Here is a 16,388-nt window from a genome sequence, read left to right on the forward strand (position 1 = left end):
CATAGGTCATTTTTGTTGGAGTTGCTGAGCAGGAATGAGAAAAATGGCCTCCCATAAGACTGAATTTACCCATTTAACCACAAATTAGTAGCATAACCAACAGAGAAGAAAATTCAGTGCTAAATCAACATCACCGCAGAGAAGGCCAAAAAAAAAATACAAAATCAAATTCTTCTCTTAGAATGAGTAGCAAAAACAATCCGAGTGAGTGATATGTTGAAGAGAAAGTACTTTTCACACAATGTGCTGTTATAATGGTCAAAACATTCCTAGAAATAGAAAGCATTTGGGATCCTTTCGGGAAGACAACCACAGCAAATATACAAACATGCCAGAGCTACTTTTCAATACATGAACTGATCTGCCTTTTTAATCTATCAAGTGACGGGGAAAAAAATAATAAAATCTTAGCTATCAAGAATAGTTTTAGTGCACCTTTTCCATTCCTTTCTCCCACATAATCGTGTAATTTCATACAGGTATTCACATGTGGGGTGGGCTATCAATGTGAAGTTCAATGAGCCAATGTCAACCACACACAATGGAATTCTCACAATGCTGCTCCCATTCCAGTAACCTCAGGGGCACAACTGACGAAATCAGCCGAGACAGAAGACGAGACGTGACCGCTCTATGAGCACTTACAAACAAATTGAGAGGTTCAGACGAGCAGATACTGTGGGCAGTGAGTTGTGGCCCTTTCCCGCCAAGCGAAGGGGGGTATGGCGTGGTGGTCCAGCTTTCCTCTCATTAGCATTCCTAATTATGGTGACTTGTAGGAGTAGGGCACTCTCCAAACGGCCAGTAACTGGTTATTAGAATATTATTACAAACATGAGAGGTTGGCCCTGGGCGGCTGATTGCCTGCTCACGTGGGAGGTGCAATTTGGCTGGAATGTTCAAGGCAGGGGGGACTTGGAATTGGTTGCCTAGTAATGAGAGCACCGTGGCACATTCAGTAATTACCTGGACCAAAGGAAAATGAAGCAGGGGCTCAGATTATATGCCAAATTTGTTTTGATTTCTGTCTCCAATAAGGCGGGGAGAAATTAGCCAAATCCTTAGCCTTAATTCATCCCTCGGTTTGCTTTGGTCTTCTAAAATTGGCCACTGCCTCCCACCTGGAACCAGGTCGTAACCTGCTCCCTCAAAAAAAGAAATGAATTCAAATTAAAATGAACTGGAACAAGATAAATGTGGATTTAAAAGCTATTTGTTCTCTCATTTTATTCTGCTAAACATTATGTTACAAGGGTGTGTGGTGGACATCTGAAATGAGGAAGATGAAGTTCCCTCTCTGGGTTTGGGTTGTTTAGTTATAATCAATATAAATTCATGTTTTAGTTTTATTTGATGTTTAACACAGTGTCTGGGTTTAAAGCTTACCTCACACTGGCAACCAGACTTTAAGGAAAGGAAGGAAAGGACGGGACGTGTGGCGTCCCATACTTCGAATTTGTGCTCTGCAGTAGTGAACAAACACGCACACACACACACACCCACACACACTGTGAACACACACCCGGAGCAGTGGGCAACCAATGCTGTGGCGCCCGGGGAGCAGTTGGGGGCTCGGTGTCTTGCTCAAGGGTCTCACCTCAGTCGTGGTATTCCTGCCGGACCTGAGACTCGAGCACGTGACCTTCGGGTTACAAGTCCGACTCTCTATCCATTAGGCCACGACTGCCTAATTTTTAAATGTATGTACATTTTTTACATTCAAAATAATCACTACTATAATACAGTAAAAAAGCGCATTAACTGTGGTCCTTCAGTTAAATTTCGTGTGTTACTTAATATAATATAATATTACTTAATGTTCAAAGGTGTTAGCTATTTTACGAGCGATTCACGATCAAATGATTCTTATGAACAGACATTTTTAAAGAATCAGATTCAGTCAGTCATTACTGAGTTCAAAACTCCCTCACTGAATCACGACTCGTCTGTCAGTTTCCACTTCATAACGAATCAGAAATCGTAGCTGTCATAAATACTGCACTTGAGGTTCTGTGAGACTTATATCCATTTACTTGTAAGATTTATATTCACAATACACGTTTTGTTCAGTCAATTAATAATGGTATTCTAAATTATTGGTTACTGTTTATCTTATTAGGTCCAGATGTTGCCTGTATGTATATAATGTATATAGAGATAATTTGGCTTCTAAATGTTTGATTGTGGGAGCAAATGGTGCAAACAGACTTTTTTTCCCCTGGAAGACTTACTGATATGCAGGCATTACTGCATTTAGACTGCATAGTAGCGATGTGTGGGCACTAGCTTGTCTACTTCAGAGAGAATGCCCCTCATATGTAAGATTCTGCAACGGCCATATTTTACAACCTTGATGTAGTGCATGCAAACATATCGCTATTATGTCACAAGTCCCTCATTGAAGCATCCAGCACAAACTGTACAACCACACAGTGTGCGGCAGCACATGAAGACACAAACACACTCCATTGATTCACAGTGCCAAGATATTAAAGTCTGAGCAGAAAACAGACAGACAGATTCAAGGATTCTAGACTCCTTTAATTTGCTGTTGTTTGTACATTTGTGGAACGTGTAAATGATGTAGAAAGCAGGTGGCTCCAATCATCTGGTCGGCAGCTGTGTCTTTCTGACTCACTTATTATACCTTGACCAGGCACCAGAACATGAATACACGCTTAGACACACATATGGCATGGAGCACAGGCTAAAATTGACAGCTGCTTTCTCAGTCTCACTGTTAAAGTTCAGCAAATGAGCACAGACTACAAGAGTCTTATGAAATGGGTTCTCCCTTTTTTCTTCATTACTGGAATCCTACTCACTGCCATTTCTGACAATGCATTGAGCAATTGTTTGACTCACTTACATGCGCTGCAGTTAAATTAATCACAGCTGCAACAAACACTTCTAATTTCTCCCAGAAAGCACTAGATCGTAATCTTTTGTGCTGAATAATGAAAACAAACAACGCCGCAAATCTTTTGAATTCATCCTGAGATAAGTGTAAAATAAGACCAGTAATTGCAAATGAAAGCTCTTACCTCATATGACCGTTGCTAGAATTCTTGAATTTTTATAGATGGGTCCACACCCAGACAGTCAATAATGTAAAATTTAGTGGGCCGGGACAAAAAGCCAATGGATCCTGCACAACAAGTTCTGGAACTGGCATGTACTGTAGCAGCATGCATAATTTGTGCACTAAATTCAAAAAGAAAAAGCCGTCAATAAGATACCTGATCATTTGCCAGCAACAGTCTGATATTGTTTTCTAGACTTTTCTACCCATCATCCATCATAATTAATTGTGGGAAAGTACAGAACAATTTACAGAAAGTCATTAGGTTACACACCCATATAAAATGTAAAAAAAAAAAACTCTTTCATATTATATTTAATTTCGTAGTATTTTGTCTTCTAGACAGCCATGAGATTAGAATATGGAGATTTTTTACTCAAGTCTCCCGTTTCTCAGATTTTCTTATGAGAAAAAGATCCTGGTAATCTTGTCATCTCAAGTTTCTTAAAGGGATATTTCACCCAAAAATTCTGTCATTAATTACTCACCCTCATGTCGCTACAAACCCGTAAGACCTTTCGTTCATCTTCGGAACACAAATTAAGATATTTTTGATGAAATCTGAGAGCTTTTTGACCCTGCATAGACAGCAACACAACTGAAATGTTTTATGGCCCAGAAAGGTAGTAAGGACATCGTTAAAATAGTCCATGTTACATCAGTGGTTCAACTGTAATTTATGAAGCTACGAGAATACTTTTTGTTCGTGATACTCTCATGAATGCCCGTCAAAGACTGACACAGAAGAGAAGAAATTGTTTAATAAAGTTGTTATTTTTGTTTTCTTTGCGCACAAAAAGTATTCTCGTAGCTTCATAAAATTACGGTTGAACCACTGATGTCACATGGACTATTTTAAAGGGGTCATATGATGCGATTTCAAGTTTTCCTTTCTCTTTGGAGTGTTACAAGCTGTTTTTGCATATATAAGATCAGTTAAGTTGCAAAGACTAAAGTCTCAAACCCAAAGGGATATTCTTTATAAAAGTTAAGACTCTTTCACACCTTCATAAAATTCCTCATTTAAACATGTCCCCACAAATCTACATCACCGTGTGGGAAGATTTGTATAACACTACCCAAATGTTTACGCAAAGAAAGAAGGCGTAACTTTTATTCTCGCTGTAGTATTGTTGCCGTCACCATGTCATGGAGATGCTGTGTGCTTCCAAATATGGTAAGGGGCGTAACATTTCCGTCACATGTTTGAGGTATTTGGCCAATCACAATGCACTGGATAGCTGGCCAATCAGAGCACACCGTGCTTTTCAGAACGATGAGCTTTGTAAAAATCTACGCGTTTCAGAAAGGCGGTGCATAGAGGAGCAACAATAATGTACTGTATGTGGAAAATTATGTTATGTTTTTTGAACCTTAAACCGCGTAAACATTACATTACACCAAATACACAAAATAATGTTATTTTTAGCATCGTCATATGAACCCCTTAATGATGTCCTTACTACCTTTCTGGGCCTTGAATGTGGTAGTTGTATTGCTGTCTATGCAGAGTCAGAAAGCTCTCGGATTTCATCAAAAATATCTTAATTTGTGTTCCAATGATGAACGAAGGTCTTACAAGTTTGGAACAACTTGAGGGTAATTAAGGAAATGAATGATGGGTATACTATCCCTTTAAGAGATCTCAACGAAAGTTGCAAATTTGCAATAAATAGTCAGATCTCAAACATTTCTCAAACTTTCTCCCAAAACAAAATGATCTGCACTCTTGACAGTTACTGTATGCCAAGCAATTCATCTCATTGCTTTTATTTCTACATATTTCTTCTAAGGATCTTCTTCTTCTAAGATTCCTGAACTATGTAAGAACAACCTCAGAGCAATAACATTTTCCTAATGTGCAGGAAGGGAAGGAAAAAAACCAAAAAAGTTTTTGTTTGGGAATCTAAGTTAACAGCTAAGATAACGGCTGTTTCATGAGAATCTCATTGTTGTCATCATCTGAAAGTTTTAGATACAGTGTTTCCCGTTCGTTACGTCTTTAGAGTTTTACGGGAAAAAGGGGGAGTCAATAAAATGCAGTATTAATCTTCTTGTGATGTCACTTCTCAGCCTTGTGCCTCTTGTGCACATTTTCCTGTGTTTTCATTGCTCTGGGGTCTCAGTCTGTTCCATTTTTTGTTTTGGCCCTTTAAATTTAATTGCACATAAATTCATTCACAGCTCAAATTGCCACTTGTTTGGGTGAGGCAGAACTGGCACTGCCCTCTTACTACACTAACTCACGCACCACTGAATAAACCAACATTTAGACTACAAAGTGCCACCAAAACAAACTTTCGCATTTGAAAATGGGCCTAGTCTCCATTTGACGAGTTGTTACTGAACGATTTGTTATATTGGTTCACTTCTGCTACTTCAGACCAATCTTTTTATCCTCAGCAAAGCTTTTGAACTAGATCTGGGGTAAAATTCAAGAATACAGTTTCTAAAGGTTGAAATGTATCTGAAATTTTATGCATTTTTGCATAAAATGATTTATGATTTAACTACAGACATTATACAGTGGGATCACAAGGGTTACATCCAATAATGACAAGTAATGTCTTAACTATGTCAAAACCAGTTAGGATGGACAAACTTTACAGACTTGAAGTATTTAATTTTTTTTGTTAGAGTTCAAGTTTTCATTTTAGTTTAGTTTATTTTATTTTTTTTAGAAGTTAACAAAATAGCTACTCTTATCAAGGCAAAAGCTTGTCATTAAAAGCATATTGTTGTCTTACCCCGAGTCCCTATGGTCAGCCTACAATAATGATTTAAATTCAGAGCTGTTGGATTCAATATGGCGGACAATTTTTGGCATCAACCATTCATCTTTACAAGTTTATCTCATTAGGACTTTCTTCTTGCTATCAACTCTTTAATTTTATGTTTAAACCACAGATGTTGATAAAGAGCCCAGAATTCTGTAGTATGTCTAAAGAAGGATTTCTATAACAAGTTTTACCAGACTCTGGTTAAGCTCAGGCACTTAAACTTTATTAAAAACTATTTATTTTAAGACAATTAAGAAAATTAACAGCATGCCTTAACAGGATGGGCAGAAACAGCTAGACTGAGAGTTTGCTTATCGTCAACCTAAAGTTGATATTTTTCAACTATCTTTTGAAATTTGGATATTGCCATACTAATTTCCCAAAAAATTAATCAAACACATAAAATGGTACACAGTGAAACTAGCCAACTAATAAAACCATCCCAAAAAAAGAAGAAAAACCAATAATACTTACTAATGTTTATGTTGTTTTCCTGCTAAAGTGATGTCACTTCCTGGATTAAGGAACTGACTTTTGTTAAAGTGATATTGCAAAAGACAAAAAGAAAAAAAAAAAAACTCAAATCGATTTCATGTTTTGAAACACATTGATTAGATTAAGGAAAAAATGATTATGTCTGGAAAATCTCCTAATAAATAGCTGTTTTTCATGTTAGAAGTTGTGATGTGGCAATAATGGCGACATCCACTCAAAACAAAGTCGTAAAATTATTCACTACTTTGGTGGTATAAACGAAATAATAAATAAAAGAAATAATGGATAAAAGAAAACTAACCACTGACTTGAATCTTTAGAAATTGTGGGTTCAATGTTTTATTCCATATATTAAATACAAAATTATAGTGCATACTAGGAACGTCCAGTATGCAGTTGTGATGGCTACTTCAGCAGGTGGCATGATCAAATTAATCACTATGGTGAGACAAAAATCATAACTTCAGCACCACAGTGAGTTGATGTTCAACATCAACAGTGCAGTTGAGCTGGTCTGCATTCACTCTCTGTATCCACATAACCGCTCTCAAACTAAGAGAGCAATGATCTCACTGCAGCCTTTCCTGTGTAATACACCAGTGCCATCCATCACAAGGATAAACACCCATTAATGCGCCATATCACTGGGTCTGTGAAATGTTGTATGAGTGACACCGTTTGGAAGTTCATGGAGTTCATTGACAAAAAGGTGTGTTGTGCAATCTCTGGCAGTTTAAATGTGTCTTTACTTTCTCACAGTTTTTGATGAGTTGGAAAGTGAAGAAAACCTGGGTTTAAGCCAAAATTGATAGACCATTTGCATTACCATTCAAACTGGGCCATTGTATTGAAAATCTGATTTACTTTTTAGAATGAACCAAACACCCCATTTAAACATTCTTTTAATGTTAGGGTTAAGGTCTGGGGGAGGTTGTGGGTTATTTCTGTTCTACCCATGTTGGACGCACATCCTGTAGTTATTACCTTGTTCTGCCTGACAAGAAATGCAACCCATGTTGTAAATTTAAAGATTATAGTTTACATTATTGATAGGTCATCTTGAGCTTGTAGGTCAGATTTTCAGAGAACCCCCTCAGATTTTTAAGCCAAGTGGATTCACAACATTCAAACAACATTATAAATGATAATTTAAGTAAGCTGCATGATTGTCGTATTGTAGGTCAAAAAAGTGTTGTCAGAAATCATCCAAATTTGGTCAGGCAATCTAGTTACACCCTACAGTTTATTTATATAATGTTACTATATTACATTTCTTATACGTTGTCTTCAGTTAAATGTCCGCTAAAAATGTTCATTATAATGTACAAAACAATCGCCCTAACAACAAGGTGAACACTGCAATAATATTAAACAGATAGTTCACCCAAAAATGACAATTCTGTCATTAATTACTCACCTTCATGTCGCTACAAACCCGTAAGACCTTCGTTCATCTTCGGAACACAAATTAAGATATTTTTGATGAAATCTGAGAGCTTTCTGACCCTGCATAGACAGCAATGTAACTGAAATGTTCCCAGGCCCAGAAATACAGTAAGGACATCAGTAAAATAGTCCGTGTGACATCAGTGGTTCAACCGTCATTTTACGAAGCTATGATAATACTTTCTGTGTGCAAAGAAAACAAAAATAACGACCTCATTTAATGTTATTAAATGTATGACTCATGCAAACGAGGGAGCAAGTGAAATGAGAGAAATTAAAATATTGCTGATTTTGGTATGGCAATGGTGAATATTAGAAATTATCAAACAACATGTTGCAATTGACCAATCAGAATTTAATATTACAGTCTATATTAGTGTGGGAATTGCTCCTACATAACACTTTGGACGACCCAAGTTCAAAGTTCTGCTCATGGTCCAGTCAAAGAGTCATCAATCCATCAAAAAGCAGTTGGGCTCAGACTACGATATTTTAGCTTCTAACTATGATTCCATCCAGTCGGAGGATATCAAACGTTTGATATTTTGAGTTGATTTTAGAGCCCATATTGTTCTATTGTAAGACGCATGATTCTGTGTGAGTTTGTTGTGTTCATAATGACTTGAAAGTCTGGTCTGTGATCCTCAACCATTTAGACTACAATGCCTAGTTTTTCCTCTTCCTCTCCATTTACAAATTCGGCCAGTGAATGACGCCTAGTGTTGAAAATCTGTTCAGATTTTAAAAGTAGTGTGTATTTCAGCCTTAAGTGAACAAGGACCTCCAATGGTGCCCCTCAGAAAAAATAATATATATATATATATATATATATAGGTGCAGGACACCAGCAAGCCAACTGCTGACCTGATTTGGTCTATACATCAGTGCATTGGCTTATTAGAGACTCTCCCTCCATTCTCTCATACTAGAGCGCTGCTGGGAAGATCCAGTGTGACTGTACCATAAGCTCTTCATGCTGTCTCAATAACTCTGATGTCCTCAAAACCTTTTAACAGCCTCATTACTTCTCATTTTATATCTTCCAAAACCTTTGATTTCATATCATATGATTAATCTACCCATTTCACAAACAGCATAGATAAAAACGTAAACGAAGCATGATCTAGCGGCTAACGTGGACTTGTTATGGGTTTAATACTCTTTCTTCTAAGTAGTAATCTATTGCTGAAATGTTAACTCAATTTGTCAATGTTATCTTCATGTCAACAGTTTCCCTTAAATATTTATAATAGGCTCAGAGCTCTGAGAACCAGCAAGCACAGGATGAATCTGAGAATGTTAACATGCAGGACATTTTTTCCACAGACTCTCAAACTTGGGAAACGTGAAATGTCTCAAGCAACTTGGTGAAGAGAAAACGTAATCCCAAAGGTGAATCCATCAAGTCCTCTCTCATTAGTGCTTTTCCTCCCTTCATTACTCAAGTGAGAATTCGCTTTTCCAGACATTAGGATATTTAGGATCAGCCACAAAACTGCAAGCACTTTACAAACCTTGAATGCCAGGGTTAGCTAGAAAATTTGAATGGCATATGACACCCAAAAAGTATGTGATTTGAAATCTGCCATCTTTACTTCGTAAGCAATCAGTTCTGGTCACAATTATTTGTGAGCCAATCAGATGAGGTGTAAATGCCATGTGACTATTCAAAAACGTTTTTAGTCATATGCTCATTTTGAAGGGCTGTCAATGGAGAAAGATGCTTTTTGAACCAATTCTAATCTACCAATAGGGACTAACCGGATCATCCTAACCAGCTCAACTGAACTGTAGTACTGTCTAGTTGAACAGGAGTGGCAATATGGTAATTTTTGGTTTGTTTTAGAGATACATTTTAATGTAGCACTGAGTGTTTGTTCATATACAAAGCATAAGTAGCTGTATATTTCGTGCCTTCAGTGTGCATTTATGTGCTGAGAATGCAATACAGATATTTGAGTTATTGACTTTATGTATATTATGTTTTTTAATTTCACAAACCTTGCACTGGTTCACTACTAACACTTTTATGAGCAATTACAAGTTTCAGAAACCCACCACTTTAAGTGGTCAATGCTTTATTTACATACTAAAAGTCTTTTCACCACTGATTAAAAAAGGATGTCTCGACCCAAATCTACACTCATAATGTATTATATATCTGATCGAATGACCCAAAGTCTAAACATGAAGTATTTTACTCATACTGTTAGTAGTGACCACTCACATGTCACATAAGTAGTCTAGCAGTCGGTGTCAACAATGACACTAAGCTGGTAATCCCTTTAACTCTGGTGTGGCATCTTAATGAACCTCTAATGCATCTCAAATGTATCTTTTATCTGCCGAAGGCCTTGAGCAGTAGCAGACAGCCACAAGTTTGGGCCCAAAGAGGCCAGACGTGTAAACACAGTAGTGTTCTACTCCCGCTGTACATTCACCATCATCCTGTGACTCACCCCCGAGACCTCTGACATATAAACAATTATCAGAATGTTAAGTTTATTTGACGGTACTCTCGTCTCTCTGTGGGATGCTTGTTGGGTTTGAACTCAAATTTTGTTTGTTTTGGAATTTGGCTTTGCTGTGTCACAGGAAGTATTGCTTAACCATTTTTGGAAATGGCAGATTTCACTTTTTCCTGTTGTGACGTTCAAGATGCCAAAGAAGAATTTCCGCATTTCCTGAGAAAATAAGAGAGAGAGAGGATCTCGTAAAAAGCAAAAAAGTTTTATGACTCATATTTAATTATTATTCGGGGTACATTATGAAAAGAAACTTTGTAGCCCAGCATGTACTGTAAATAAAAAGGTCATCTGGTTCTATTTCCTTATTCTATTCAAATATCCATTTGTCCTAGTTAAAAAATAATAATTCTAACAGAACAAAAATAAACGGCAATATACTTGGAAATATAATACGATTATATTTTATACAAAATTATATTAATATAAATAATAAATTTCCATGTATGGGATACTAGTGCTTATATTTTTCAGCATTGTTCATATTTTGCAGTTTAGGCTATATGCATGGACTGTGTATGGTTATAAAAATATATAAAAATGAAGACAATAACTGCACTACATTTTTACATGCAGTAGGTTTATTGAAACTTTTCTTTAATTAACTTCTGTTTCATGAGTTAATGCATGGGTTTACATAAAGCTGAACACATATTCATAAACTGTTATCTCACTTTATTTTTTACATAGTAACATTTCATATATGTGATGTGATAATATATAAGAAAAAAATGTTTACTGAAAACAAATCTTAAAATGTAATTTTTCTTGGACTATTGAATGTCTTATCTGAACCTGTTTAAATAGTATATATATGTGTGTGTGTGTGTGTGTGTGTGTGTGTGTGTGTCCTAAAGAATTTTGGCATAAAAGAAAAATCAATAATTTTGACCCATACAATGTATTGTTGGCTATTGCTACAAATATCCCCCAGCGACTTAAGACTGCTTTTGTGGTCTAGGGTCACATATATTAATACTATATATTATTCTGTGTGTCCCTGTGTGTCCACAGTACTACTGTGCCCCTGCGCAAATGTAAAAATACATACATAAGAATTTTAAGATTCTGAGGCACCAATACATGGACATATCATACCAGTCTGATTACAGCAACCTGGAGTTCAGTTTTAGTCGTTATTCAATCTTAGCCGTTAGATCCATTCACATTACCTGCACTGCTAATCATCGCCTCATAGACCTGGATTGCATTTCAAAACAGAATCAGGCCGGGGTCAGTTCAAGGTATGAGCTGCCCTTATATGTTCAACACATTGAACGGAGACATAAAATGACTAAGATCTAGTTAAACTGAAGGAAGAACGAGAAAATAAGTGTGGGAAGCGTGGTGATTTGGAATGACGCAAAGTCATCTGTCTTGTCTATTAACTAAGGTCATGATCCTCTTAATAATGGAGCTTTATAATAAAAATCAGAGTTTAAAATACGCACAGAGTGCCAGCACATGACTGATGTGGCATATCCATTTTCATCCTCACTTTCTACCTTTTATCATTGTATTATTTTCCCTAAAAGCAAATGCCTCGTTCGCATTTCACTTTAGCTACACTCTTGATAAATTACCCATTTGCCGGGATAAAATCCATAATGTTGCACCACTTGATGAGAGATGGGATCAATTTCAAAGGTAGACCTGGTCATTAGCTTCACCTAGGGCAATAAATACAGCTCATGATCTCCAAAGAGAGGAGACCTTAAGACCACCACATGTTGAAATACTAACTTGCAGCACAGTTTGTTTTTCCTTTGATATGTCTATTGCATTGCATGACAGAAATCATATGCAAAATTACATTTCTGAGTGATATCCATCTGTATTAGTATAGAGATTCTGTACAAAAAAAAAAGTGGTTTGGTTGGTCTCTGGAGCATCTGCATATTTTACACTGCAATGACACCTCAGATGTTGCGGCACATGTGGGGAAAACAGCTTGAACGATTAGCTTTGATTGGAAACGTGAAACTAATTATGCAACATTTGTGTTTGATTGCTTCAAACTATGTTTGTGTGATTGATTGTGATCGGTGCTGGTATTTCTGCTCATGTTACACACATCTGATTTAGCGATTAATCAAAGAGAAATTTTAGATCAGCATCGGCTTCCAAGACACTGACACAATTAGTGAGTGAATCAAGTCTTTAAGTAATAACCTCATTTGGGGTTACAATGAGGCTTTTACATATTAAAGAAATCAAATTAATCAGTCATTCGGTGTGTTTAGCTACTTGCGATTGACAACATTAGGTCACAAACCCTTAAACTGCCATATTTTCTATGTGAAATGAGAGTTTATACAGTAATCTGCTATTCTGCAAAAAAAAGAAAAAAAAGTGAGAGCGAAAAAAGCAGGCGGATTAGAAATGAAAACATCTGCACTTTGAGAGAACTGGCATTGAAATAAATTTTTGGGACAAAGTGGCAAACATAAATCTTCAGTGTTTTTGGCCACTGATGTTTGATTTGACTCGGCGCCTATAAATACGAATACCAAACTGTATAATCTGTCAGTCAGTCTGATTTAGTTAAGATCATAGATTGTTTTTAGTATGAAATGCATGATGTTTTTAGCTTTTTGTGATGTTGGATACGATCCGTGCTCCCCACCGTCCTCTCCCACAGCACAGCTGAGGAATATCTAACACCGTCTCCAGCCTCCAGGAATGCCGACCCTCTCAGGTTATGACCCGTAATTAATTGTTTTGAGGGTCTGGCTCCGCGTTTGGCAGAGTTGCAGTATGGGAAGGGTATAGCGTTCTCTCGAATCTCCAAATTAGATTTTCACTGTTGTTCCAGCGGTCACCGGGCAAATTGAGAGAATCCCCCTCCAGCCTTGAAAGCGGTCGATAACTTAACGAGACGGCTAGCTATGACACGCAAACATCTGAGACGTGAATGTAAAACACACCGTCTGATGGACAGCCGGGGCTCATGAGTGATAAAGCGCAGGCCGGGGGTTTTGGAGTTGTGTTTTTCTATTTATTTTTGGAAGGTGGGCAGCCAAGACAAATGTTCTAAATGCAACTCAATCTTAAAAATTCAAGGGAGCTTTTGCTTGGACCATCCGAAGCAAACCGTACAAGCCTTGGGCCAAAATGTAAATCTCTCTCTGACAAATAGTCAGTGAGTCATCGTTTCTCAGCACATAGTTAGCGTGGGTTTTGATTGGCAAACGCATAATTGTAGTCATTTAAATGTTTCCTACTAACAGACGCTTGAGAAGCTGGCTCTCTGATTTAGTTTCTCTAAACGAAGATGGATACGTTACATCCATGTACACGCATTCACTCTTAGATTAGCACTCAGAAATGCATAATTCTATTTTCGAATCATATTTTAGCCCTACATCTGACTTACATGCTGGTATGGCATGACTTGCAGCAGAAAGCGTCTGATTAGCTCTTGTGTTGTGGTTACAATCAGCCACTGGCAACAGAACATCGTAAACAAACAAATTAGACCTATTATGTGTGCATATGTGTTGCGTATATGTGCGTCTATGTTAATCCAGTCTTGGATGAGGTGGAGATCTCATTCCTTTGTGCTGTGTTCATAAACCAAGCCTTGCATGCTGAGGGAGGGACGCTCTCTTCGCATGGCACGAAAGCCTATTGTCTGTCCCCCACCTCTGAAAGAGGCCGACAGATAACCTCCCCGCACACGAAAGTCATGTGCGATGGGGGCAACACAAGCCCGGCATGATTCCAAGCTTGCCTCCGGCCCGCTTCAGCCGCCCGCGAACACAAAGGCAGATCAGCTGCGATAAAAGCGATGACAAGTGTTGTTTTTGTTTTGGTTTTGAGTGGCCGCCCTCACTGATTCATCCTTGACCCTTGACTCATCAAAAAACGTCTCTTTCAATCAAAAGCGACAGAAATGGATCCAATCACTCAGTATAGTGGCCGTTTCAGAGGATACCATCAGTGCAAATTCCTCTAGTGGTGTCACACTACGACCCGCATAAGGGGGCTGAGTTTTTTCACTGCCTGTGAACAAAACAGATGGAGAATGATGTTTTCCTTTTCATGCCCAGGCTCTGAAACCCTGTCCCTCTTTTCTGGTGTCAGTCGTTCTTTTGTCGGCCAGCGGTGGCTCCCTTTGACACGGCGGTGGTTATCCTCTTGATACCTGACTCCAAAGTGTTGACTCGTTCGGCTCTTTGTTCTCCCATCACCTTTACTCCAGCCTGTATGACTGCCAGGCTCCGAGACCCCCATCCAGCTGCCTGCTGAAAAAATCCATGTTAAGCTGGTACAGTAGCTGGTGATTAGCTGGTCCAAGATGATTACTATCTGGCCAGATTTGGTCATTAACTGGCTCAAGCTGCTCATTAGCTGATCTAAAAAGGTTAGTGACTTTGTGAGTAGCAAGTCAAGCTGGATATTAGCTTGTACAAACCAGTCAATAACTGGTCCAGTTTAGTCATTAGCGGTTTCAAAATGGTTATTAACTCATTCAGTTTGGCCATTAGTTAGGCCAAACTAGTCATTAATTTTAGTTTTGTCATTAGCTTGTTCAAAATTGTCATTAAAGGGGCCTAAGCTGGTTATTAACTGATCCAGTTTTGTCATTAACTGGTACAAGATGATTGCTACCTGGCCATATTTGGTCATTAACTGGCTCAAGCTTCTCATTAGCAGGTCTAAAATGGTTATGAACTTGGTGAGTAGCTAGTCAAGCTGGACATTACCTCGTACAAACCAATCAATAACTGGCCCAAGCTGGTTATTAACTGGTCCAGTTGGGTCTTTAGCTGGATAAAACTGGTTATTAGCTTACCCAGTTTGTCCATTAGCTGGTTAGGGCTGGTTATTAGCTGGTCTGTAATGTTTATTAACTGGTTAAATGTGGTCATTAGCTGGTTAAGCTTAAGGTGGTCAAGCTGTTTTCTGCAACATGATGGCTGTTTTACCAGGTAATAACTCATTTACAACACTTAAAAACAACTTGAACCAGCTAATAACCACCTAAAAGTTAACTAATGGTGAGGTTGGACTAATTAATAACTAGTGTAAACCACTTAATCACTTAATGCCTACTTTGGATCAACTACTTTGGGTGTTCGTGCGCTTGCGCGTGCCTCAAAAGAGGGCTTACAATGACTTACAAAGATACATAACAGCTACAAGTGTATGCACTACTTGCTTTATGCAAGCACTATATAGAATAAATCACTATACAGGATTTACCCCATTATACTTCATCGACACAAATTGATAGGTGAAACAACAAACAGCCACCCACAAATAGTCTATAAACAAAGCATCAAGCTGTTTGTTTGTGTTCAAAGCTCTCACCTACAACAACAACATGGAATACAGGTCACGTCATCTGTTCCACTTTACTCTTCAAATCCACCATCTCAAACACACGCACACACACACACACACACACATACCTGAGGAACAGACACAAAGGGTGCTCTCCAGGCCTCCCAGATACAGGATACCTCTTGCAGATAATTCCTGTGGGATTTCGGCTCATTCCAAGGCTTCTTTTCAGGCATTTCTTGAGGGATTCTCACAGAAATCTTCTGAACTCGCCAGATAAGAGGCACCTCTCCTGACAATCCAAAGTGGCTGCCATGTCACGGAATGAGATAAGGATTGTGGAGATGTTGCTGAGGGACAGTGTTGAGTGATGGCATTGACTAGAGAGAGCTAAACACTTCACAGCTCTTTTAACCACAAGACTCCAGCATTTCAACTGATTTTCACAATGAGCACATTGTCAAGGAATGTCTATCATTATTCATCTCTTCCAATGCGCAACTAGCAACCATTTAAGAATGTCAAAAGTTATGTAATAATAAAAGATATGGATGTTACCTATTGAGTTTCTCAGGATAGTGGATGGAGACTCAAAGGGAACTTGATTAAAAAAAAACATTATTGTAAATATTATATTATTTATTACACAAACCCCACTTAAAAAAGACAAAGTCATAATGGGATCTTCACAACATTGTTTAGACACTAAAACACCCACTTCTAAATAAAACCATTCTCTACTTGGCAGTGAAGAAACTTTCAGTTTATCTT

The 16,388-nt window shown here is 38.0% G+C and overlaps 1 long non-coding RNA gene across 1 annotated transcript; it reads right to left on the minus strand.

Moving 5' to 3' along the window:
• Positions 1 to 988: 988 nt before the first annotated feature.
• LOC107706444 (uncharacterized) lies at positions 989 to 6,366 on the minus strand. Its single transcript, XR_001636151.1, has 3 exons — positions 6,337 to 6,366; positions 3,045 to 3,204; positions 989 to 1,139 (listed from the first exon to the last, which is right to left on the minus strand). It is a non-coding gene; the product is annotated as an uncharacterized LOC107706444 (long non-coding RNA).
• Between the last annotated feature and the right edge of the window lie 10,022 nt (positions 6,367 to 16,388).

This window comes from Sinocyclocheilus rhinocerous, unplaced genomic scaffold (genome assembly GCF_001515625.1).
Source record: "Sinocyclocheilus rhinocerous isolate Xijiao unplaced genomic scaffold, SAMN03320098_v1.1 scaffold1405, whole genome shotgun sequence".
Taxonomy (NCBI): domain Eukaryota; kingdom Metazoa; phylum Chordata; class Actinopteri; order Cypriniformes; family Cyprinidae; genus Sinocyclocheilus; species Sinocyclocheilus rhinocerous.